This window comes from Mustela erminea, chromosome 2 (assembly GCF_009829155.1).
Source record: "Mustela erminea isolate mMusErm1 chromosome 2, mMusErm1.Pri, whole genome shotgun sequence".
Lineage (NCBI taxonomy): Eukaryota > Metazoa > Chordata > Mammalia > Carnivora > Mustelidae > Mustela > Mustela erminea.
In genome coordinates, this window is record NC_045615.1 from 63868888 (window position 1) to 63895228 (window position 26341).

A 26341-nucleotide genomic window follows, 5' to 3' on the forward strand; every position below is an offset into this window, starting at 1 on the left:
TTATAAACATATATTTTTATCCCCAGGGGTACAGGTCTGTGAATCACCAGGTTTACACACTTCACAGCACTCACCAAAGCACATACCCTCCCCAATGTCCATAATCCCACCCCCTTCTCCCAAACCCCCTCCCCCCAGCAACCCTCACTTTAAATACAATTTTATAGGAAAATATTTATTTTATCTATTTGTTTTGTTTTTAAAGAAAATGCTAGTGGTGCGTTCATAGAAACGTGCCCTGGGCTGAGTTTAGAGTATTTTTTAGTAGCATATTCCAAAATGAGCAAATAAGCAAGCCATTTGGTTTATAGCCAATCTTTTTCAATTCAAGCCATTAACATCTCTATAGCAGGTATTTTAAGAGGAAGATACCATTACTGTTTCTCATGATCTATTTTAAGCTTATAAGAAAATAGGGAAAATGGAAGCAATGGTAAGGAATATTTCATGTGGAAGAAACACTTTGTTACATTTGCCTTAAAATTTAGTATTATTGTTGTGCTTCTCAAGCTACAGTGTAATATTTGCAGCAGAAAGCCCTGGCTTGTGAGCAGGATCTGTGGTATGGGTGTTTTGGGCAGTAGGAAGTCAGTACTGCCTCTTTGCCAGCAATCCATTTGACTGTCAATATGCATGGGGTTTTGTTTTTGCCTGGAAGAAGAGACAAGAAATTGGGGGAGGGGGCGGGCAGAAACTCTGAAGAGAACAAAAATGAGAACAACCAGGAAGAGTTGACATTTATTCTCTACCTGCAACCAGCCTGACAGGCAGATTTTAAGCCTTGATAAGTTTCAAGACAAGAACCTTGAGGTATTTTGTGAATGAACAACTGTTAAATTGAGGATACAAAGTAGGTAGGACCTGAGGGTCCAGGGAATGTATGCCAACGTGAAGTTAGGGAAAGGCCAATCTCTGCCTTCTTGAGCCCACTGTCTTAGTACTATCGAACTTGTGCTCAGGCGCCCCTGACAGCCTGGCTGTGGGGAGAGATCGCGCCAGGAGTAGACAGAGATGGCAGAATGATACTGGGTCATTAGTGAGTGCTCCACAGCTAGAGAAGTCTCCTAAAGACCTACAGGAGGTTTTAGAAAGGGCCCACATTCCTGTGGGAGGAAAGTTGGTATCCATATAACCTCATTAATGCTCATAGGTTGGAGGCATCTGGAGTTTTTAGGTTATACTTACAAGTATAAATTAGGAGGCGGCATCCATGTATGTACAAATATTTCCATACATACTTACAGCACATGTACACTGCCTCTCTTTTCTTCCTGAAAACATCTTGTCTGTCAGTGACCACAGCTAAACCTTAGCCCATCTATGATATTGACCCAGGTCTTCCTTTATTTTTTCACAGCTCAACAAATCCTTCCACAGACAGACCCTTACTCATATGTACTCACAAGTGTTAGGGTTCTCCAGAGAAACAGAACCTATTTGATTGATAGATAGTTTGATAGATTGATAGATTGATAGATAGATATAAGAGGAAATTTATTATAGAATTTGGCTTACATGATTATGGAAGATGGGAAGTCCCATAATCTGCTGTCTGCGCACTGGAGAACTAGGAGGAGGCAGTGGTGTAATTCAGTCCAAGTCCAAAGGCTTGAAAATCAGGGTGCTGATGGTGCAGAGTCCTGGTCTGAATCTGAAAGCCTGAGAATGAGGAGGGCCAACGTCAAAGGACAGAAGATGGCTGTCTCAGCTCAAAAAGAGCAAATGTGTCTTTCCTATGACTTTTGTTCTATTCAGGACCTCAATGGATTTGATGACACCCACTCATATTGGTGAGGGCAGTCTTCTTTACTCAATCTACTGATTCAAATGCTAATCCCTTGGAAACACCCTCACAGATACACCCAGAAATGTTTTACCAATTATCCGGCATCCCTTAGCCCAGTCAGTTGACAGATAAAATTAACCATCAGACCTCGCTTCCATAATTCCCTAAGAAAACTATAGTTTTGAAATGACAGCAATTTATTAAAATAAATACTTACTGAGTGAAGATGCTGTATATGCTTTATACTTCATGTAACAGAAGATACCTTCTAGGCAGAGAAACAGAGAAAGTAAATGGAGTATTATATAAATAACTAGAAAATAAGTTGGAGTGTGATAACTAAGTTAAAGAGATACCTAATGTAAGAAATCCAAACTAGATTTTTTGGGCATGTAAAAATAGGTAAATTGATCCTAAAATTTATATGTAAATGTAAAGAACATAGAATGGCCAAAACAATCTTGAAAAAGAACTAAGTTGGAGGGCTGGCATTGTTTGATTTCATGACTTAAAGCTACAGTAATCAGGATATTATAATGAGGTCAAATAGTTCATTGGAACAGTATAGCAGAGGAATATCCTACATATCTATGGATAATTAATTTTCAAAAAGGTATTGAGACAATTCAATTGGGAAAGGAAAATGCTTTTGATGTTGTCAGCTGGATGCCCATCTAGGGGGAAAAAAAACAGTACTGAATAAGTATTTCACAAAATGCACAGAAATTGATTTGTGATAAATCATAGACCTAAATGTAAAGTTAAAACCACAAAGATACTAGTATGAAATGGGAAAATATATTTGCAGTTTTGGGTTTAACAAAGATTTCCTAATCAGGACTTAAAAGAGAAACGGTGATTAAATGAACTTTATTAATATTAAGGCCCATTAAAAGTTGCCCTTACAGGGGCACCTGGGTGGCTCAGTTGGTTAAGTGTTGGATTCTTGATTTCAGTTCAGGTCGAGATCTCAGGGTTGTAAGATGCAGCCCTGAGTTGCACTCCAGCAGCAAGAAGTCTGCTTGAGATTCTCTCTGTTTCCCCACTCGCTCTCTCTTTGCCCTTCTCTGCTTTCACTTGATCTCTCTCTCAAATAAATAGGTCTTTAAAAAAAACCCCACAAAGCTTGCTCTTACAAAAATGAATAAAGCTATAGCCTAGTAGAAAATACTTAAAGTGCATATATCTAAAAAAGATTTGTAATCAGAATATGTAAAGAATTTATATTACTCAATGACAGATAATAAAGACCACCCAATTAAAAAGTGGGCAGACTGAAATATGTATCACAAAGTAAGGGTGATTTTAAAAATTTCAACCTGATTTATTCATCCAGGAAATAAAAATTATGTCCTTGGAGAGAAACTTATTTATAATCTCAGGGTGCTAAAATTTAAAAATATTAAGAATATCAAATACTATCAATACTATACTAAGAGCAAATGATATTCTCCTACATTGCTGTTAAAAGTGTAAAATCACAAAACTACTTTGTGTAACTATTTAGCAGTTTCTCATCAGTTAAATATATTCAGAAATTCCTGGTAATCCAGCAATTCCACTCTGAGGCATTTACGCGAGGGAAATGAAAATATATGTCTACCAAAAAAAGCTTGTTCTAATAACTAAAACCTGGAAACAAGAAAAATGTCTACCAAAGAACAATAGATTCTTAAAAGTAGTATATTCATACAACTGAATGTTACAGAACAATAAAATAAATGGACAAATAAAAATGAGTGAATATGCAACGTAAATAAATCTAAAAAATGTTATAATAAATCAAGGAATCTGGCTACAAAAAGAATGCACACATTTACATGAAGTTCAAAAATAGACCAAACCAGTCTTTGGTGATGGAAATCAGGACAAGTGATTGTCCCTGGGATTGACCAGTGAAGGGCCCGAGGAAACTGCCTGGGGTTATGCAGTTTCTTTTAATCTTTTTTAAAGTATAGATTGATAGTTGTATTTATTTCTCAAAACTCATGGATTGCACATTTCACTAGGTAAATAGGTAAATGATATCTCACGGGGTACCTGGGTGGCTTGGTGGGGTAAGCATCTGCCTTCCACTCAGGTCATGATCTCCAGATCCTAGGATCAAGACCTGCATCAGGCTCTCTGCTCAGTGGGAAATCTGCTTTTCTCTCTTCCTCTCCCTCTGTGTGTATGCCCTCTCTCACTCTCACTCTGTCTCAAATAAATAAATAAAATCTTTTTAAAAAATAATATCTCAATTAACAACAACAACAACAACAACAACAACAATAAAATAACACTTTGGCTAAAATGGCTAAACAATTGCTAAAACTGAAAGCAATATGCACACATTTAAAGTATATATAGAAAATTGATATTTAATTTAATAAACTGAAAAAATTATTGCCTTGTGAATGTTTATTTTCTTACCTTCAAAGAAGGCATGTAGATAGGATACATTTTTTCTAAGACCGTACCTAGCATAGGTTTTTTCCTCAAGTTGGGAATATATATAGATATATATGATATTTATATATAATATAAATATAAATATGTATAAGACTTATTTGTAATTAAATTTAATTTTTTAGTTAGTATTAATAAAAAAGAATCAAATTTGCAATAAATTCAGAGCTGTTACACAGATGATAATTCTTTAAGTACTTTAGATTTTTCAGTAAATTGTATTATTAGGTCAATTTATAATTAAATAAGCATAGGTATTGTAAGAAATATATTTCAATAATTTAAAGGGATTTTTTCTTAAGTTATGTGTATGAAAAAAAACCATCATTCATTTTAATTTTGGAAAATTTGTTTTATTGTTCTGTAATTTTAATGAGCTTTCTCATCATGTACTAATTATTGATAGAGGCAATTTTGGATATCTGTGAGTAAATTTAGGAGTAATATAATTTATTTATTTTCTGTATATGAGTGGTTGAAGAAGTACATTATTTCCATGGGTTAGCAGGCAGATGGAACTGTAAGTGCTGCCAGTGTTTATCTAGGATTAATTGTTTTTTGATAAGAAAAACATCACATGCATTCTATGGAACTAGTTATTCTTTGCTTAGTTTCTGCCAGCTCCACAGATGTGACTGAGTTGAAGACAATATTCCCCGGCTAAGTTCCTGGGATGCAGGTGAAAGGCAGTGAAAACTAGATCATGTATCTGAGGTATGCTATAGTTTATTTGGAACCCAATCTGCATGTTATTAATGAATTTTTAAATCATCTTATAAAAAGGAACTAATGAGAGAGCTAAACAATTTACAAGTTTGGTATCTGATTGATGTTCAACATTTATTCTTTCAAGTTTCATTCAACAAATATGCAAATATGGATACGATGGTGATGAGTTCACTTAAGATATGTGTAGTCTAGTGGGGAGACATTTTTTTTGACTGGGGACATTTATGGACTAACTATTATGAGCCAGGCACTGAGAATACAAAGATATAACCATGGCAAATTATATATTTTCATTTCAGGGGGCTCTTAGCTTGATTGGAGAGACATTGACCTGACAGATATTATATTAGAGTACAGAGTACTATGAAGGAAATAAGCACAAGGGTGCATATATGCAAGGAATCTAAACTAGCTTTTGGTTGTGAGTTTCTTAGGGATTTTTAGAGAGGTGTAACATCTTACACAGCCTTTGAAAAAAATACAAATGCATAGGAATTCAGGAAGTAGAAATGAGGATGGAAACATTTCAAGCAGAGTGAGAAAAATCATTGTAATATCATGCAGACATGAAAAGAAACTAGACATAGTCAGGAAGTGGTAAAGAGTTTCATTGTGACTGGAATATGGGGTACTTGGGAGGGATGTGAAGGATTAAGGCCAGCTGCTAGGTTGGGGACGTTAAGGGTATTGTATTTCATGCTACAAAGGTTTGATTTCATCCCTTAACAAAGAGAGAGCCAGCTGAAGTCTACAAGCATGGCGGGATATTATTAAATATGTTTTTTAGGTTGATAGTGTAGAAAATTAGCTTGAGTAGAAAAAGACTCATGCTCAGATATACAGTTAAGAATCCATGGTGATAGGCCAAGTAAGAGATGATGATGCAGGTTGGGGGATGGCGAAGATAACAACAGGAGCAATGAGGAAGAGGGAGCCAATTACTAGTGGGTAGGATCAGTGGAACCTCATGGTTAATTTCGTATGGTGGATAAAGGAGTTGGAAAAGTCAAAGATGGTTCCTGTCAGTTTGGGGTGACTGGATGCATAGTGATAAATAAGTTATGAGGATATCGGAAGGACACTAGGTCTAACAGAGGAAATTTATTTTGTTACGTTTGAGGTACCCATATTAGAAGTTCTATAGATGATTATATAAATATATTTTTTTATTAACAAAATGACACAGTTAGCATCTAATATTTCTGACTCTTCTTATCACTGCCAAGCTAAGGGTTGTTTTAATCCATCGTTATTAAAAGGCTACATGGGACCCAAGAGAAGATTGCACAATCTCATAGGTAAGTGCAAAGTTTATGGGAAAAACATGTTCCTATATGAACATTTAGAAGTCACTCTTTTTGCAGGGTCTTCTCTATGAATTTCAATTCTTCATAGACTCTTTTATTTGAACTTTTCATCTTTTCTGTTGCTTTTCTCTCATTTCTTTCCAAGTTCCTTTATCCTTCTTTAGTTTCTGGACCTCAAACTGGTTATAGTACTCTAATAAATTCCTGACCAATGCCCAGCGGAACAATTGTTTCAGCAGCTTGCGTGTTTTGTTCTTGTTAGTACATTCCTCTACCTTGCTGGTTTTTAAAATAAGAGCAGTGTGCTGACTCATATTCAGCAAAGGAGTCTAATGACACCTCTTAGACTTTATGGCAAACCCATTCTTCACCATCCTGAATTCATATCATGTATTTATTTTTATTTATATATTATATATATATTTATATTATATATATTTATTTATTATTTATGCCATGTATTTTATTTTTCTCCCACCAAGTATTTGCTCCTATTTAAATTTGTCAAGATCATTTTGGGTTTCAATTTAGTCTCAAAAGAACTAGGTATCTTTCTCACTTTTGTATGTTAATCCGATTCCAAAATGTAATAGGTGTGATTTCTCAGCTGCTCCAAGTCACTGGTAAGTAGATGGGGTACTAATCCTAGCCACTAGGGCAAGATTCTAAAGGCTGGTAGGTCATTTTCTGAAGGATCCTTGGGGAAGCAACTTTACTCATTTTTCTCTTGTCACATACCAAAAGAATGAGAAACACGAATCAGGTATAATCAAATGTCTTACACTGTAAAAACAAAATAAATAAAATGCTTGTCACATTATAGTCTTCAAAAACATGAGTTTCCTTCTCTTTTTACACCTTGAATAAATAAGCAATGTTATTTCATCTCCACTAAGGAGAAATAGGTGTTAAGTCAGAAGTTAAAATACTTTGAATTACTGAATTTTTAATTTGTCAGAATAAAATTCATTTTGGTCTATAGGTAGATTTATACCATTAAAAGAGAAACGGCATTTCTCATTGTACAGGTAAACCAGTAATCAGGAAAATTATGTTGTAGCCAAAGTCATAGAAATATTATGTGACAACATATCAGAGGTTTGTTCTTTAAAAAAAAAAAAACTTATTTAGACTCTTTTAAGTATTTCTCAACGACCTTCAAAATCATAACTCTAAATAGATATATAATATTTCCATAATTGAGTATTATCTAGTTTTTGGACATTTAGCTGATTTCTAATTTTCCACTATTAAAAACTGTGCAGTAGGCATTTCTGAAAGGGCTAGGTGTTACGATTTCATTGGATAAGTTATTCTATTGAATAAAAGACATACTTATCCTGTTTAGTAACAAATTTGCTAATCCTGCTTTCTTGTAATAAGAATTAAAATATATACTGATATATCTCAGATGAAAATTTTGTGATTAAATACTATCTTTTCCATAAAATCTTCTACAAGCACTAAAAAGATCATTCATTCAACAAGTTTTTCCTGAGTACCTACTATGTCTTAGATACTGTGCAAAATGTCAAGGACACAAATTTGCATAAGAAATAGCCATCACCTTGGAGGCACATACAGTCTTGTAGGATGATGCACGTATGTTGACAGATATTGAGATAAAATATGAGTGTTATAATAGGAAATGTGCAAGGGTTATGGGAACATCTATGTGAACGTTTCTTCATGCTTGCCTCGTAAAGTCCATCCAAGGCACAACTTACACATTTCACTGCCCAGAGTACCCAAACACAAATACTAATGCTCACTAAGCTCTTGGTTATCTTCCCTCCCTTCTTCCCACCTTCTCTTCCTCCCTCCTCCCCCCCTTTTTTTCCCTAAAATGTCTTTATTAAAACTATGGTTTTTATATGGTTCTTATATTCTGAGTACGTATGATACTACGTGCGTACTCAGAATATAAGAAGAAACAGATCAGGCAGTTTCTGTCTTCATGATCTTTATGCTGGTGTGAAAGAGGAAAACAACTAAACAAATGATTATGATGTGATATAAGAAAGAGGAGTACAAACCAGAAAGCACAGCCTCCTGGTCTTGTTTTCAGAAGACCAGTTCTATTTTTATCTGCTTCAGAGATAAACCTTTGATATTTGTTTACGATTTCATTAAAAAGTACATATGTACACACATCACTCTTTTGCGTAAAGGTAAGTTTGAGAACTAGTTTATTGGACTATTTAATTTATTTACAAATGCATTTACTTGATAGCTACACTTGTACTGAGCATAGCATAATCTACAGAGTTGTTGGATCACTGTGTTGTATACCTGAAACTCATATAACATTGTGTCAACTAGACTCAAGTAGAAAAAATTAAATAAAATAATAAAAAATAAATATAAAAACCTGAATATATTTTCAATGTTAGCAGAGACCCCAATCTATTAAACTGAAATACTGCACAAATTTTCTGATGCTATATTTTGAGTTTCATTTCCCTTCCACTTTGGCATTTAAATTTCAGTCATTCAAAGAAAGCCAAACTTGTTAAAATTGTTGCAGTATGGTTTCCACATGGTAGTAGTTATGCTCTTTGACAGTTACGCCTGGACAAAGGTTTCATCAATTCAACTATAGACATAATTATGGCATCACCCTAAGCTCTGTCTCAGTAACATCTCTTCGGTATGGTACAGGGGGCAGTTCCAATTCTTGGGCCCACCCTAGGTCCTGTTTTCTGATTTCTAAGCTTTGGTCCACACTGTGCTAGTTTCAGAACTCAGAAAGATGAGAAGACAGAATTGATTATCTTCATTAGGTAACCACACATCAAAAATCTTTTGCAGTTTATTTGCTGAAGTTTCCTTGTTATAACTTTATATAGAAAGGACCTAAACATTTATATGTGGATTTTAATTAACACCATGAATTGGGTTTGAATCAAAGATTCCATGTAGGCATACTCTGAGGGTAAGATGACTTACACCATTGTACTATTGTTAGGAAAAAATGTCTCTCATCATCCTCAGGTAAATCAATAGTAAGTTGATTGCCTAAATAACTTTTTAGTAGATTTGCAAAATATTTCTTTTTAAAATTTAATTCATTATGTTTATTTTGAGATTTATTTATTAATTATATGTATTATTTATTTATTTGTGTTAGAGGGAGAAAGAGAGCACAAGTGGGAGGTGCAGGAAAGAGTGAGAGAATCTCAGGCAGACTCTGTGCTGAGCATGGAGCCTGATGGGGGCTCAACTCACGACTCTGAGATCATGACCCTGAGATTACAAACCGAGTCAAAAACCAGGGGTCTGTCGCTCAGACCACTACACCATCCAGGCACCCCATTCCATTTTCCTTTCTACTTCCCCCCTTTAAAGCAAGTCGTTTTTTTGTATTAAGTGTGAAAATTATGCAGCTTCTTTTGCAGAAGATATCTATCTATTAACTTCTGTCAGTTCTGAAACGTGATTAAAATAAATCAAATAATGTACACTATGCTCTTGGCCCTGCCTCAGTTGCTTGGAGCAGCTTACAGACTTGGAATTGGTTCTGTGAGCTGCAATCAGGAGAGGGTTGGCCAGGAAGGGCATCTTCCTGTGACTGCTTGTCCCAAACTCATAAAACTCAGTGATACAAAGGTTTATACTTCAAAATACTTTGCAACTATGAATTGGTTAATTACATCTTCATTCCCAAAGGCTCTGAGTTACTTAAAGTTTTGTTTTCCCTTTGTAGTTTGTGGTATTCGTTATAGCACTATTTATTTTGAGCTCCTGATCTTGGTTTTATTTGGATATATTTCTCTTGGATGTGTTTGTAGTAATTTTTCTTTTTCCTAATTTTGTTGGATGCCCAAGGGGCTTGGGACAAGGCTGCCTATAAATTAATCTAAAAATGAACTATATTTGTATTCTTTGTCATCTGCCAGAATGCCATTTGGAAGCCTCTCTTGGAATATGAGTCCCCCAAATACTCACCACAGTGGAATTCAGGTGCAAAGTAAACACAGCAGTTCTAGTATCAGCATCCATGTAGCTGGGGGTGGGGGCAAGTGGGGTATTTTTATGTCTATTATTATTGCAAACAGATTGTTCACTATATGCTATTTGAAACAGAGAGGGAGTAAGTGATTTAAGAATCTGTATTTTAAGTAATCAACTTGCACACCCAGAGTTTGCCTTCAAGGCTCTAAAACCACAGCCAAAACAGAAAAGAAACTTTTGCCAGGCCAAAAAGCAGTCCAAGCTGCAATAGGTGGCTTTTTCTTTTCTAAGTCTCTAAGATCTTTCTCTTGCGGGTTTGCACCTATACAAACATTGTGAGAAGATGGCTTCTTGGTGCTGCTGTGGCTACTTAAAAACGATGAAAATAAAACAGAACAAAACTTTTACTTTAACACTGCGAATTATATAAAATTTATATAAAAATTTATATATATAAAGATAGATAGATGCACACACACACACACACACACACACACACATTTAACACTAATCAGTGGTCTAAAGATGACCAGATGGCCTCTGGACCTCTTAGCACAGTCAGGTCACAGTGAGTCCCTCACCCCACCAATCTTTTCCTGCTTGTAGTATGGATCTGGCTGTGGCCGCATTTCCACATCTGCTGTGTTCACACACATGATCTGTGTTCAACAAATAGCTCTTCCAGTTTCTGGGCCTGGATCTTCAATGTGTGTTTTAAGCTGAAAGGAGGGCTTGTTCCAGCTGGCAATGGTGGGTGAATTGCCAATGCAGAATTGCAACTGAACTGGGACGAACATTATCCGAAGCACGTTTACGTTGGTGCGGGAAGACTGGAGTCACAACAGATAAATTGAAAGATTGTTTCATGATGGATTATACAAGACACTGTTTTTCCAAAAAATGTTTTCTATCACACAAAGGCCAAAGATCACATAACTCCTGTTCGGGACCATCCATCAAACAGGCTTACTCTCACCAAAAGGCTAAATTGCCAAAAAATGGAGTGTTGGAAGGGCTTCAGCGTTTGGGATTATATATAATACTTATCATAATCCATTGACACTGAAGATGGCTGAGTGCCCTGCACCTCAGAATGAGATCTTGTTTTAGTGAAATCAAGTATAAAGACACCAGAATGAGTTTACCGAATTCAACCAACAGTTGTTTAAGGGCCATCTTAGAACAGAAACCTCCTTAAAAAGGTGTTTTTTGGGATAAATGAAAGAAGTGATTCAACCCCCAGCGTACTTAGGTTTAGCTGAATAAAGATACTAATGAGGATATATACAAAATGCAGTTAAGTGTGCTTGCATAATAAGTTCAAGGCCATGTGGTAGTTGTGGCAATGGTAGAAATTTGACAATGCAAACTTATCAGAGCTGTTGGGAGCTTAATTAGATGCTCTTGTTATTTTTTTGTGTATTCTCAATTATTAATAATGTTACAGTATAATTATAATGTTACTAAGCACTGAAATAAACTAGTCATAAGGTTACTAAGTCCACCGCAGGCCGATTTAAATAGCTGACACGATAATTTGGAAAGAGAGAAGAAAATAGGGTCGCCTCAATTATAAATCTAACTTTTAATGAAAGCCTTGGAAGCAATCTATGCTTAATTTGAGGTGTTAAAAAAAAAAAAGTTTTTCCTCCATATTCTATTCAACATTTTCAATGACTGTGAAAATTTTATCTCTGCATGTACGCATGTTCTAACAGACGTTATGGACAAATTAATAAATATGGGTTTGCTTATTTGCCAAATTACAAATGGCAAATTTAAAGAGGGCCATTCACAAGCTAGGATGCTACTTTATTTTATCAAATTGACTAAATTGAGAAGTAGGAAACACGAATGATGACTGCAAAAGAATGTTCATAGGCCTGCCAGACCAAAATACAAATTCCCTCACTAAATTGCGTAAATATTCTGGTGTAACCCATTTATCAACACCATTTTAAGTACTCTCAAGTGCTCTGTTCCAAATTAGCTAGAGTTTCAGATTTATGTAAATATGCTTGAGGGCTCAAGCACAGATTACCAAAATTACTTTCTATCATGAAGAATAAATAATTATTAGAGTTGCAAAATGTCATCTGGTTTGACAATGAGGTGTTTTGGGCTTGTTTGCTTCTGGATACCTATCTAGTTTTCTCCTGACCTTGTGCTTGAGGTTTGATTCAGTTAATGGGAATTTAAACAAATGAACTATCAAAATACCCTCAATAAATATGTAAAGGAAACTAGTAACTACTTTCTTCTAAAAAGTTCAGTTCTTTATATTGAATGATTTTAATACCAGGAACCAGATTATCCCCAGAGCCTAACAAAAGTCCTGAGACTTTCTGTCTCAAACAGGCAAGGCCTCATTTCTCATTCCCATTTTCTGGTTTCTACTGACTGAGAGAGATCTTATTTCAAGATTTTGGGACATTCTGTATGACTCAACCTGGGGAATTTAAGGCAAGATAAAGGGAGTCTCTATTATTAATAAATCAATTCATTAGTGGCTTCAGGATCTTAGAGGACCATTTTTAATACCTAGCTTTAGAAATCATTAGGGTCTCACAAATTCCAAATTTCCCCTCAATTCATTCTACGGAACTTTCACCACATTTTCATTTCCGGACTAAGTGACTTAGGAGAGCTGTGGCATAAACAGAATGCCGTCAGACTGAAACATTGAAGACCTGGGTTCTAGCTCCAGTTCCCTCGCTCAAAAAAATCATATTGTTCTTGGGCAGGTCTCTGAATATCTCTGGGACTCAATTTTACCATATAAAACAAAAACATTACTACCTACTCTATATGGCTATTGCAAGGGTTAAATGTGTAGAGTGTTCAAAATGAAGTGCTAGGTAAATACCAGGCATTATTTTCTTCATGGAAAGATTGGCAAATAACATAGCTTCAGTTAAAATTAAGCAATAGACAGATACATTTTTTTTTTAGTGTCTTCCATAAATATTTAGTTGGTATATCCAAATCTAGTTCCTATTTAATTCTTGCGATCAGTATTCATGAGTCATTCTTAAAAGGACTCCGCTGCCCGAACTGACACATACTATCTTCTCTCCTCAGATATTTGAATCTCTAACCCATTCTTTTGTACCTAGGGATAAAATGATGAAACCACAAAAATGTTTACAAAGACACTCAACTTTGTGTTCCTCAATCCACCAGCTACACCAGCCTTAATTAAGGCTAGATTTGTTGAAGTAGGTCAGATGGAGGGAAATCGTAAGCCTCTCTATTTAACTGAGCTGTTCGTGTTCAGCGGCTGGATGCCAGGTTTCTCTGTGGATGACTGAAATATTGGCATTAATATTCAACAACTGCAGTGTCCTCTTTGACTGTAAAATCTAGGCTAGATCTCTGCTTCTAGGCCACTTGGTGATGTTTGGTGGAGTGTTATGTTTTTGAAATAAATCCTTGACTCTAGAAGCAAAGGAGTGAAATTAGTCTTCCTTGGGTGATGGGCTGGACTGAATTTGACTGAAAAACAGGGGGGGTAAACACCTTGAGAGAAAGAAACAGTCTCCAACTTCGTACAGGTTTACCTGCAATGGAACTGCTACGTTCTTGCCATCCTCTTGGTGAGAGGACGTTATATGCCCCTTCTCTTTAGAGTGCACCCTGGCAATGTAATACTCAGAATCTTGGGCTCTCAAATACCTCTTAAAAGAAAATATTTTGGAAGAGTATCCTTGTACTTTCCTATCAGGCACTTCCAAAACATCATCCTGCAGTGACCCAAGAACCTCAAGCTCTGTCATCCCTTCCAGGAGCTTCCAGGTGATACATCTGCCATCAGATTATACTTGGTTAAGCCAAGTGTAACTGAATACATGAAACAAGTATGACAGAATTTTTCAGTCTGATAGCCTTATTTTCTGTAGAGTGGTACTCAACTAGATGCAATCCATACAGAGAAAGTGCAGGCGTTTTGCTTCTGTCATTTCAATAGACAGCAAGACAATTCCATAAAAACCAGTGGCTGACTGGGTTACAATTTATCAACTTGTTAATCAATAACTTTAGCTTTCTTTCTTTGAATGTGTGAATGAATGCTGCTTATGGATTCCTTTGGGCACATTCTAGTTTGCCAAAACAATTAATCTGGAGGGAAAACATTTTTGTACTTGTTCTTTGGAAACTTGTAGAAGCTTATGAAATGCTAACCGAGAATATTAAATCTGATATTTGAGGGTCATGGTTGTGCTGTGCTGAAGAAAGTATTCAAAACTTCTTCTGTTTTTGGCATGAGAAACCTATGAAGAAGAATATCTTCCCCTAACATTGTCTAAGTCCTTTGTTTTCTGTCTGTTGTCCTAGGTATTTTCAGACCTGGCCTCTTAGCTGAAGAACAGGCCCTTAAAAAAACTCTGCTATTTATTTTTATACCATCATCTACAGGAAGCTTATTTATGTAGCTTTTAAGCTATGCAAAATAGTTTATAGTGTTTTTAATATTTCTTTCTTTTTCCACTCCATTCACTAATTTTCATTAACTGCCTCCTTTGCTTTTCAGCAAGCTAAAGGAAGGCAAATTGACAGCTGTTAACTTTTTCCTAATGCTTGGCAATCCTTTTGGAGAAAAGTTGTGTGGTCCATACTGCTCTGGTTGAGCATTTGCTATAAATTTTGAAATAGAGGAATATGAAATGGCTATTGTATAAATCTATTCTGTAACCCTATCTCCAATGTACTATGCAAATTCTGTTGTAAACACAGGAAGCATAAGTCACAGTTTATCTAATACAAATTATATTTTATAAAATTACTGGAATTTATTCCACTCTTACCATTCCCGGAATAATTTCCAAAATGTATTATTAAGTGTCATACACAGCAGATCCGTGGTTACCATGGCCAGGAGGTGGGGGAAGGGCTGACTTCAAAGTGGCATAAGGGAACTTTCTGGCATGACGACAATATTGTATATTTTTCTGTGGTGGTGATTACACAACAGTAGACTAAATTCATGAAAATCTACTATTGAATAATTTCTAATGTTATATAACTAGATTACATCTCAGTAAACAAGAGTTAAGGGAAAGAAAATCCTTGAAAAATGTAGATACTGGTCCTATTAATGTAGGAAAGATAGTAATACATGTCATCTTGAGTTATATCTATGTCTGTGGCCCTATTCTACATCTACACCCACTTCTATACCCCTGCTGACCTCTGTCTCTACTTTGAAATCCACACACTGCCGTATTGCTCTCTCTGCCTCTACCTTTATCTACGCTCTAGCTCTGTCATTTTTCTATTGGGACACAGTATTACATGGTGTTTAAACACAGAAACTAGAAAAAAAGTTCTCAGATTAAAATTTCTGCTGTGTAACTTGGACAAATCACTTATTTTTTTTCCATGACTCAGTTTTATTATCTGTAAAATGTAGATACGAATAATTCTTATTGGGGAACCTGGGTGGCTCAGTCACTTAAGCATCTGCCTTCAGCTCCGGTCATGATCCCAGAGTCCTGGGATTGAGTGCTGCATTGGGCTCTCTTCTCAGCAGAGAGCCTGCTTCTCCCTCTCCCTCTGCCTGCTGCTCTGCCTACTTGTGCTCTCTTGCTATCTCACTGTTAAATAAATAAATAAATAAATAAATAAATAAATAAATAAAATGTTTTTTAAAAAAGAATAATCCTTTTTATTTTAGCAGTGTATTGGGATGCTTGGGTGGTTCAGTAGGTTAAACGTCTGCTTCGGCTCAGGTCATGGTCCCAGAGTCCTGGGATCAAGTCCCACATCGAGCTCCTTATTCAGTGGGGAGTCTGCTTCTCCCTCTGCCTACACTTCCTAATGCTTGTGTTCTCACTCTTTCTCTCTCTCTGATAAATAAATAAATAGATAAATAAAATCTTTTTAAAAAAGAATAGTTCTTATTGGTTTATTATAAAGACTGACAGCTTTTATACAAATGTTTGGCACAAATCTTGACACATGGCAATCATTATATGAATTTTGACTATTACTGTTATCTACATAAATCCATAGAAATGGTTTGTAAGAGTTATCTCTGGTGAGGGCTGTGGTATCGGAGAAAGGTGAATGTATCTATATCTATCTATATTTTTAATAATCAGCATATATTGTGAAGGCAAGAAAAACAAGGCTGTACCCACCTTGAGTCCAGCCCTGACATAAGGGCAGCCATCTTGACGTTCCAGATTATCACAAAATATTTCTTGGGTTCTGACCTACTCAGGTTAGCACTTTAAACAGTCTCTCTCTCCTTTAATGATTGATTTAAACCCCTGGACTGAAAAAGGTTGAACTTCATTTTCTTTTTGTTACACTGATCATGTTTTGCTATTTTCTCCCATGTCTCCTTACCTGACTTCAACTCCTTCACTGTCATAACTTCCACAAATGATCCTTTCCACTTGGGAAGATCACCTGAGTAGTCTCCACTGGACTCAGCTGCCTCTTTCATAACTCCCCTATACATTCCCCAACTGACCAGTGTTGACCCAAGTAGGTAGGACAACTCTATGCCCCCATTCAGCAGGAAGAAGTTACAGATGATGAGACCTTCCGCCTTCAACAACCTTAAAAATTTAAGGGTCAAAATTGTTTAGGGGGAAATGTGGAGGCCAAGAAAATTAAGGCCATCCCATCTCAAGTTTAGCTGATGTGGGAAACAGAGGCAGAAGAAAAGCATTAAAATTCCTTACCTACTGACAAGCCCTTGAAACAGACAGAGTGGTTCTCCCCTGAGGACTCAACTGCCCTCACCTTGAGGTTTTGCTGAGGACAATCCTAGCCTGACCGAACCCCTACCCCAACAGGTCCGACCAGGATCCTGTAAGTCTACTTTAACAATTCCTTTATCTCTAAACCTCCAACATAGTGTCAAGAATCATTCCCAAGTAAATGGCCCACTGATATACATCTAAAGGGTCTCACGAGAAGATTTTTATTATTGGTAATAAATAACCCTTCTCCCAACAATAGCTAGCCCCTCAAGGTCCTGGAGACCTTGCTTCCAAAAATTTTTGGAGACTTACATCATCCATAATCCCCTCTGTTCTCACTCACCCCCGAGTCCACCCCTATTCTGCCTTTAAGAACTCTGACTGTAATCTGGTTCGGGGTCCAAGTCCCTACTCGGCTGCATCGAGTATATTTGGGCCCAAGCTTACGCATGTCACCTCAGGGTTCAAGTTCCTACTCTGCTGTGCCAAGTATACTTGGGCCCAAGCTTAAGCTTGTCAAATAAACCCTCGTGTGATTGCATCGGTGCTTGGCTCCTTGGTGGTCTCTTGGATGTGAAAACTTGGGCATAACAATATTATCTTGAATTAGAATAAAAGAAGTGAGCAAACCATTTGTACTATTTGGTTGGTGAACATGTATTCATCTTTTGGTAACAGGAACTTTACGTGGTTTTTGTGCTTTGCCCAGATTAGTTTCAGTCTTCCTGGAGGGTAGAAAGCCAGCTTACCTTTGTCCTCACATGAAGCCAATGGGACCAGGAGCTTGGGGGTTGTGGGTGCTCCCAGGCAGTAGTGTTCCCCGGGGGTGCTCCCTCTAGCAAGGTGGTTGCTGCTGCTGTCTCTACTCATTTTGGAGGTACCTCTCACGAGGGCTTTGCAGTTTTAACCAGGAAGCTCTATCCATGTACAGATTGGGATATACAAAATTCTAAAGTCCGAGAGACCCTCAGGATAATGATTTTCAGATATAGAGTGGGCTAGATGGGGCTCGTGCCCAAGACACTTTATAGGAAAAATTTGCCATGGAAAGAAACCTTGAAAACACCAGGTTGTAGGAAAGCCTCTTTGGAACAAGGTGGGAGAAATTCCCCTTGGCCTAAAGCTGATGTGCTGATGAGCCACAGAGATGGAAAGCCAAGCTTTACTTCTTAAGTAATTTGATGATTTTACATTTTGATCATTTTATTACATATATATATGCATACAATCCATTTATACTATATAACTACTGGTCAAAAATCTTGAAAATGCTTATTTTCCATTTTAGGAAGAGGTGCATAGCCATGTGTACTTCTCACTTTCAGAACTCAATGGGAATTCCTAAGCAAGAAGAATACAAAGAAATGACAGTGTTCCACAAACAGATGAAAAAGAATGATATAAAGAGACCATGTGATCTAGCTAAACCTTCACATAAGACTGCCTAATAATTAGTCTTTTCATTTGCCTAAAATGGAAAATAAGCATTTTCAACTAGGAAAATTCTTGTGGCAAGAAGTTTGACAGTTTGATATAATAGACGGTGATTAAAATGTGAGTGCAGTTGATCAGAGAACTTGATGATCTGGTTTCAAACTCTATGTGCACAAACTGGGTTCAGAAGATGCAGATGTCTAATTGGATTTACCTCCTGCCAGCCTGAAGGTAGCATAGTTTAAGCCACTTGGGTCTTCTCGGAAGGCTGTGGGTTCACAGATTAATATTGCTGTAAACTCTGGTGAGGAAAGAAAGTGGGCTTTCTTCTTGACATTGTGTCTCTTACATAATAACTAGAATATGGATCAAGGAGCACTAAAGATAAAGAGTGGAGTAGGTGACCTCTAGGAATTCAGAAGACCTTCATATCTTCTACATTCAAAGTCTGGGTGTCTTCAAAAACTCTTTGAAACAAAGCATCTTAATTTCTAGATGTAATTTCATATATTCATTAAATGTTGCGTACTTTGCCTGAATGTGGGAAATGTAATGTGTTCTGAATGAGCCGAAAGCGTTCTATGGCACTAGTGTCATATATATTTTTAACTTTCTGATTTGGCTGAGTTTTATCCTGTATTAGCCAACTGGTAGCTGGACATGTCAGCTGAGAAGGAACTGAATGGAAGTGGATAGATTAAATCGTTGACTTTCAGCAATGAGAATTATCTTGGAAAATATATAACATTTAAGTAAATCTAATGTAATTATGTATTCAAGGGGCACTCATAAATATTAATGATTAATTTTCATTAAAAGGGCAGATATCTCATATTATAAGTGCTTCTACATTTTCATTGAGACATTAATGATGAGTCTGAAAATATCTGTTTTTAACTGAATTTAACCCATTCAGACATTACCTAGGGTTGTCAATTATTCATCAACAACAACAAGTGAATGACTTCTAGGTTTCTAAGAAGGTTTTATTAAACAGTTTAGCCTTTGCCAACACAGACTGAATTTTTATACCTGTCTTAAAATTTATTTATACATTTGCAAATGTGTGGGAAACTCACGTTAGAGGCAATGTTGGCTTTTAAGATAATCACCTAGCTTGATAATGCAATGTTATTTTTCCTATAAAGTGATTTACTTGGTGTGTTTATTCTACTCTTATTTTTGATGGATCATGTACAATGTAGCAGATTGTCAAGAACTCAAAGGATGTGTTTTCTGTCGATTCACAGCTAGCGCAGAACTGGTTGAAATTTGAGCTCCTTCATTTGACCTTAATGTAACCCTGACCTGGGAGGACAGTATGTCTCTAGGGCTGGAAGATAATTTAATTTCCATGCATGTCAAGTCCTCAGTTTCTTCTGTGAGGAGGCTGCCGAGAAGTGTCAAATTTTGCAGAATCAGGTGTTCTGTGTTGGAGATGTGGAATACATTCTCCAGGGGTTAGAGTTGAGACCACCAAGTAGACTTCATTTTAAAGCCTTAGGGGAGCCCTGAAACCATAGATTGTGAAGATGGAAAATATTTCTTTACCCTGTAAACTATTCATCTTCCATTTCACTTTTAATATGTGCACCCATGATAGCATCAACAAAGAAAGTTCCAAAGGCCACACTTAGAACATCTAAGTTTATTATTTTATACTTTTCCAGCTGAAAACAATGGTTGAAAATTCCAGTGTGTCAAGCAGTGGAATTTAAGTTTCTAATGCATTCCCTGTGTTTTTCATCCCCAAAGGGTTGTAACACACTGCTTACAAAGATTAAATGTAGGAAACTCTGCAATATCTACAAGATAAGGCTAATTCCACTCAGCTACTTGAATTTCCTTCTTTTCCCACATATCTCTGGTTTGTGGAATAGTTTATTATACTGTAGAGCAAAGACAATTTCCAGCAAGACCAAAGTTAGTGGCATCACAGGATTTAGCACTTCTGTGATCCTGAAATCATAGTTATGTAGCTCAATATAAGGTGACCCATCTCTGTTTCATATGACTAGCCTCTCTGTGGAACTCCAAGGTCATTATCTTCTTGTAAGGACTTTTCCTTCCTTGCAAGTGAATTATAGTAACAAAGAAGAAATAGTTTTAAAATGGCCATTGGATGAACCATGAGTGAGAAAGAAGCAAAAAATAACTCCAGCTCAGGGGCACTTTGTACAAATTTCCTACTGATTTGATCATGGTAGATTCCTTCCATAACAACAAAATAATTTTTTTCTTAGGAACTCAAGGGTAAGATTATATAATTGGCTGTGTCAATACTCTATGGGAGAAGTTGTTTAATCAGGGTATGCTAAATGCTGTAACGAATAACCTCCAAACTTGAGGAAACATAACAGATTAAGAGTATATTTTTCTGCTTTTGTTGAAGTTCAATGCAGGCAGAGCGAGAGAGACTCTGTTCCATGTGGTCACTCAGGGACTTAGGCTCCTTTCATACTGTGTCTCTGTATCTCTCATCTACAAACTTATAGGAGTTTGCTGGGTTTCTTCCAACTCAGTAGTCAAAGAGAAGAGCAGGCATGAAAAAGACACACTTGTCTTAACAGGGTGTGAGCAGGGATGGAAAAACATTGCAGGAATTCTAGAGAACTGAAGTATAGTTGTAGTACTTAGGAAAAGGGAAAGCATCAGTGAGCATATACCAATCTCTGTCATTCATAGCCAGCGTGTAGCATGGGAAGAAAGTATTCTGGAAAGGATGAGCTTTTTCCTATGGGGGTAGGATGTGTAAATGGTGCTGGGAAAATACCAAGTATGTATGTTTCATTTTTCTCCAAAACCATGACAGTGTTACAAGATTTGTGTCTCAGCTAAATTTTGGCCATTGGGGTGGCAGTGCTTTTTCTGTGGTAATCTTTTCAAACCATGGCCAATCTTATCTGGTCAGATTCATGTAAACTCCTGCTCACTTTTGTGATCCCTGACTAAAAGTTGGTGAAGACTCTGCCATTTGTTTGGTAAACTTATCTTTTCAAATATTTGTTAGGTACTGACTTATAAGACCAAGACCTGGGGATGGATAGAGATTGAGCCTCTGTACACATACCATGGGTTAGTATGGCCAGAAGTAAAACATTTTGGTGACACAATCTTTTTATGAATGTACATATATACACATTAGGCCTGAGGTTCAACTGAAGCCTTTCCAGAAAAGAGCCCTTGAAGAGGACAGAGGGATTTACCAAAGACTTTAAGTTCAAAATAGCAGCGTTCACAGAGGAGAAGAGGCTGGCTCCAAACCCAGCTCTTTCAAACCTAGCTCTTCTCTCCTGAAGCTAAAGTGAGTGAAAATGTTACAATGTACTCTGATCTCAAATAGAAAATAGTAACTTTCCCATTTCTACATAGAAGTTATCCTCTTCATGAAACTTAAATTTGAAATTGCAGATTTTTTCTCTCATCACTTTCTAATTTTATGTACTTACAGAAGACTCTTAGTGACATTCATCTGGTGTCACTGGAAAAAGGTTTTAATCCTTTACTTTTTGCCTGTTAAAAGTCATTGTCATTTGACGCTAGCAATTACGAATTTGAATGATTCATTTGTAAGGTACTAGGGAAATTAGGATCTGTTTAAAGGCACCAGAATGTCTACTTATTTTAATTATAGTTTTCAAACACCAGGAGAAAAGTTCTGAAGTTGTTGATGCTGTGGAAAAGTTACCTTCAGTAAAAATCTTAGGTTTTGGGAAACTAATCTGATTACTATTTTTTCATCATACACATGTGATTTAGCAAGCAGCTGTGTGCCTTCATGTGGTCTCTAGCACATGGTTTTGGGTAACGAATTTACTTTTCCTTTTTGGAATGTGCATTTACTTTTTACGTGTTGATAGTAAACCAGTATTGAATATTAAATTAAAAACACTCTTTTTAGTCAAAAGTTTAGTCACTTTTTCAGTCATAGTATTGTGAAAGCCATGTATATTATAATTTAAGGGGAAATATATTGCTGGTGATGTGATATAAAAATAATAGAGAGAAGGTTTTTTAAAGTAATTAATTTTAAAATTCAGAGAAGATTAAAGGTTTTGTCTATAATGCAGTAATTTTTACTTACTAGAATTGTTAAATATTCACTTCAGGGGTGAGAAAGCAATAGGGCTATATTTGTCCCAGGGAAAAGAGCACATAACTCAGATACTGATACATTTTTTACAGCTGTGTAAACTTTTTCCACTCTTAGCAAGCCACAGTGACTGAGCAAATCATTGTAACAATTTGGCTTATAAAATTTAGTGCTTATAATTGTGTTTATAGCATTGCTGACTTTACCTCTCCACATTTTTTATTTTATTTTATTTTTTTACTTCTATTGGAGTCTGTGAGTAAGTGACTAATGTGAAGATTAAACATAATGTGTGTCGTTTCAGAAAACCTGCTGTTGTAAGATAGATGTTAGATCTCTGGGAATGTGACTTGTAGAACTGGAACTGAACTTTTAATGGACAACACTCTACTACGCTTCTGTGATTTACATTTAAATTATACTCCTCAATAAAAAATTGTTGCTATCCACTTTGTTTTATTATCCTTTGTTTGCTATTGTTGGTTATAAACCAAAATATTTATATTCATGTGGAAACCAAAACTGAGGAAGGGTAATATCTTTGAAAGATGATAAAATTGTCCTTCCTTTTGAATTTTTAGAGAACCTACCTCTACGTACATTTCCTCTTTTTAAAAATTATATATAGCTGAATAAATGAAAAACATTTGTATTTAAAGTAAAAATATAAAAATTCAAAGTGAAAGATAATGAAAGTACTTACTATTTTAAAAGTTCCTTATACTTAGCCTATTTTAGCTCTCAATTTGATAATTGAAGAATATAATATTTGTGATGGTAAAATTTCCTAATAAGGTTAAAAATGTTATCAGTAAGGGAAGCTTGTTCAGAAAAACCAGCAACTACAACAACTAAAAATGTTTTTTAAAAAAAAGTATCTTCGGAAATGTCTTTGTTAAGTTTGAGTCAATTCCTCAAACACTCAAATTTAGTTGTGGAAGTAAATTTTCCCTTCTGCATGTTTATATTTGCCTTACAAATCTTCTCTTATTACCATCATTGTATACCTTATGTGAAATACATCCATGCGGATTATAAAATTGAAACCTGTTGGATTGCTGGATTGCTGCAAGACAAATAGATAAATAACGCCAACCCCACCCTTTTCTCCACGTGGATGCAAGGCAGTACATGGCATGAGGTATCACATAATAATTAAATATATCTATGTGAATAATGTTTGCATGGAAATTTTTCTATCCTTTTCAGCCGCGACAAAGCGTAAGATCTAGAGAGGGAACATGTGCCAAGGAACTCTATAAACTTTCGTAGCAACCATTCTGATTCCTTCTGTTGTTGCTCAGGACAATGAAGATCTTGGTGCCAAAACCCATTTTCTAAATAGCAAAATGGAACTTTGATTTATACAGTGTAACTTACTGGTTTCCCATATTGTCTTTTGGTCTGCCTCCTGACACTCTTCTGGCAGAGCTAACATTTCATTCCCGTTTTTCAGGCTTTCTTCCTGAGGCAGATCCCCTTGTAAAAGCGGTGTGACTCACATATTCTGTTGTGAAAAGCACTCGTCGTCACATGCCGTGAAGTGTACATCCAAACACTTACAATTTTACAACCACCATCTCGAGGCCCAGAGGTGCAAGTTAATGCAATGCAGTGACTTTACTGGCCTCTCTGCGGGCTTTGAGATGAAGTAACTGTTTTGCATTATCTGGAATATGGAAATGAAGGGTCTGTGGTCTCTGTGCTGCTGATGAAACTTAAATCCACAAAGGCATCCTATCATCTGGAGACTCCATCAGTGTTTGAAGGAGGTATGCTTCAGTAAATTATCACATTATCTAGACCTGCAAGAAAAGCTATTTGCATTGCGTCAGCTTGTGTCCTTGAAGTAGTCCATATTCTTTTGTTCAATCATTCTAAATTATAAGTGGTCAGATTCTAGGTCTTCCTTAAATCGCATTTATTATTTTCAGAGAGTTCAGGCATTGTGCTGTAGAATATAAAAGTGAATGGACTTAGACAAAAACAGGCTATCGATACTGGGAACTTCCTGGCATGGGTACTGCAAGATGTGAGGGCAAGTGATCTTGAGATACAGAGAACTTGCTATTAAAGGATGAGGGTAATATTCCTGGTATTGGTGCTATAGGACTGATGTGGAGAAGGACAGGAATGTGTCATGTAAGAAAATTGAGATATAGTCTTGCATGAAACTAATGAAATGGGATTTTGACTTAGTTCTTTCCTAGTTCTCTACACTTGGGGCCCAGTAAATGAGACCCAAATTAGATGAACTATCCCTTTCCCTGGAATTTTACCTCCTTAGAGAACTGGACACCATTTCAGATGTCCCAACAGAGCTGTTCTCCCCCTGGTTCTCTGGTGAGCTCTCACCCAGTTTGATTGAGGCCAGATGGATTCTTTAACCAGAGCTTTTTGAACATTAACTGAATCAGATGCTTGCTTTTATTCAGTGCTATGAAATCTTCAAATTATATGCCACAGAATCAAGAACAGGGTGATCATCTTGCCCTAGCAATATAATTTCTCTGGTGCCAAAATATAGAACTTACAAAAACAGAAATAGACTGCTGATTCCGAGTATTTTTTCTATCTTTTTTAAATATTAAAAATTGGCCTCTCTTGTGCCTCTTGATGTGCCATTAAAATAAAATAAAGTCACATGTCTTTGCCAAGGAGGGTTTGGCATTTTTCTTCTGAAAACATTCAAAAACACTTGGTTCTCATTGTATGTATTCTGTTACATGCATATTTTCCATTATGTTTCGTAAAAGAAGTCTAACTCTTGAATCATTTAATCAGACAGTGTGAAAGTATTTCTCAGCAGCCATTGTATGAATTAAGCACATGGGTGTGCAACATTTAAAAGCATACATGGAGTTTCTTGGGTGGCTCAGTCGGTTAGGCCTCCAACTCTTGATTTTAGCTCAGGTCATGATCTTAAGGTCATGAAATTGAGCCCCACATTAGGCTGTGCACTGGATGTGGAACCTGCTTAAGCTTCCTTCTCTCCCTCTCCCTCTGCCCTTCCCACTGCCCATGGCCCCCCAGCCCCACTCTCTCTCTCTCTCTCAAAGAAAAAAAAAAAAGAAGAAGAAGAAGAAGAAAAGCATACATGGTTCCTGCTTTCCAAAGCCTTACAGTTTAAAGGGGGGAGATGTAAAAAAAAAAAAAAAAAAGAAAAAAAAAAAAAAGAAAAACAGAAAGAGAACCATCATCCAAACTCTTTCTTTCTAATCTATCATCTATCTATCTATCTATCTACATCATCTGTCTCTGGAACAAAAATGAATAAGAGAGAGGAAGAGGGGAGAGAGGGAGGGAGGAAAGGAGATGCACAGAGAGAAATACAACAGAATATTTGCACAGATATGTAGAGGGCTCAAAGATAGTGTTGGTAGGTTGGAGTGTGGAAAGGATGCATTTGAATCTGTGCTGATTACAGATTCATAACTAGCTTTTGGACATGCTTTTCTAAAGAGACCAGTGGAATCCCATGATTAGCTTCCTAAGAATGTCCACCTCCTGCAATTCCTTTGTGGATCCACAGATGATCCTGTTTAAAATGAGGTGCTTTTGACCCCTCGAATGCACTCTGGTTCTGAAACAGGATCTCAAGCCTGTCTTGAGCTTCCTCCCTGGAGCTGCCACTCCACTTCGTCATATTCTGTCATCTACTGACTCCCTAGTGAATGATTTATTTTGAAGTTTTTATTTTAATTTTCTCCTCTTACTTCAGCTTTAGATTGATAGTCCTCCTCTCTTGACATCTGGTTTGCCTCACAGAGAAGGCTGTCCAAATGTAGCACATTACACTGTTTCTTTATTATCTTTATAGAACAACGGGGTGTAGATGTGTGACTATAATTCAAAAGCTTGTTGGAGGGTGCTAGGG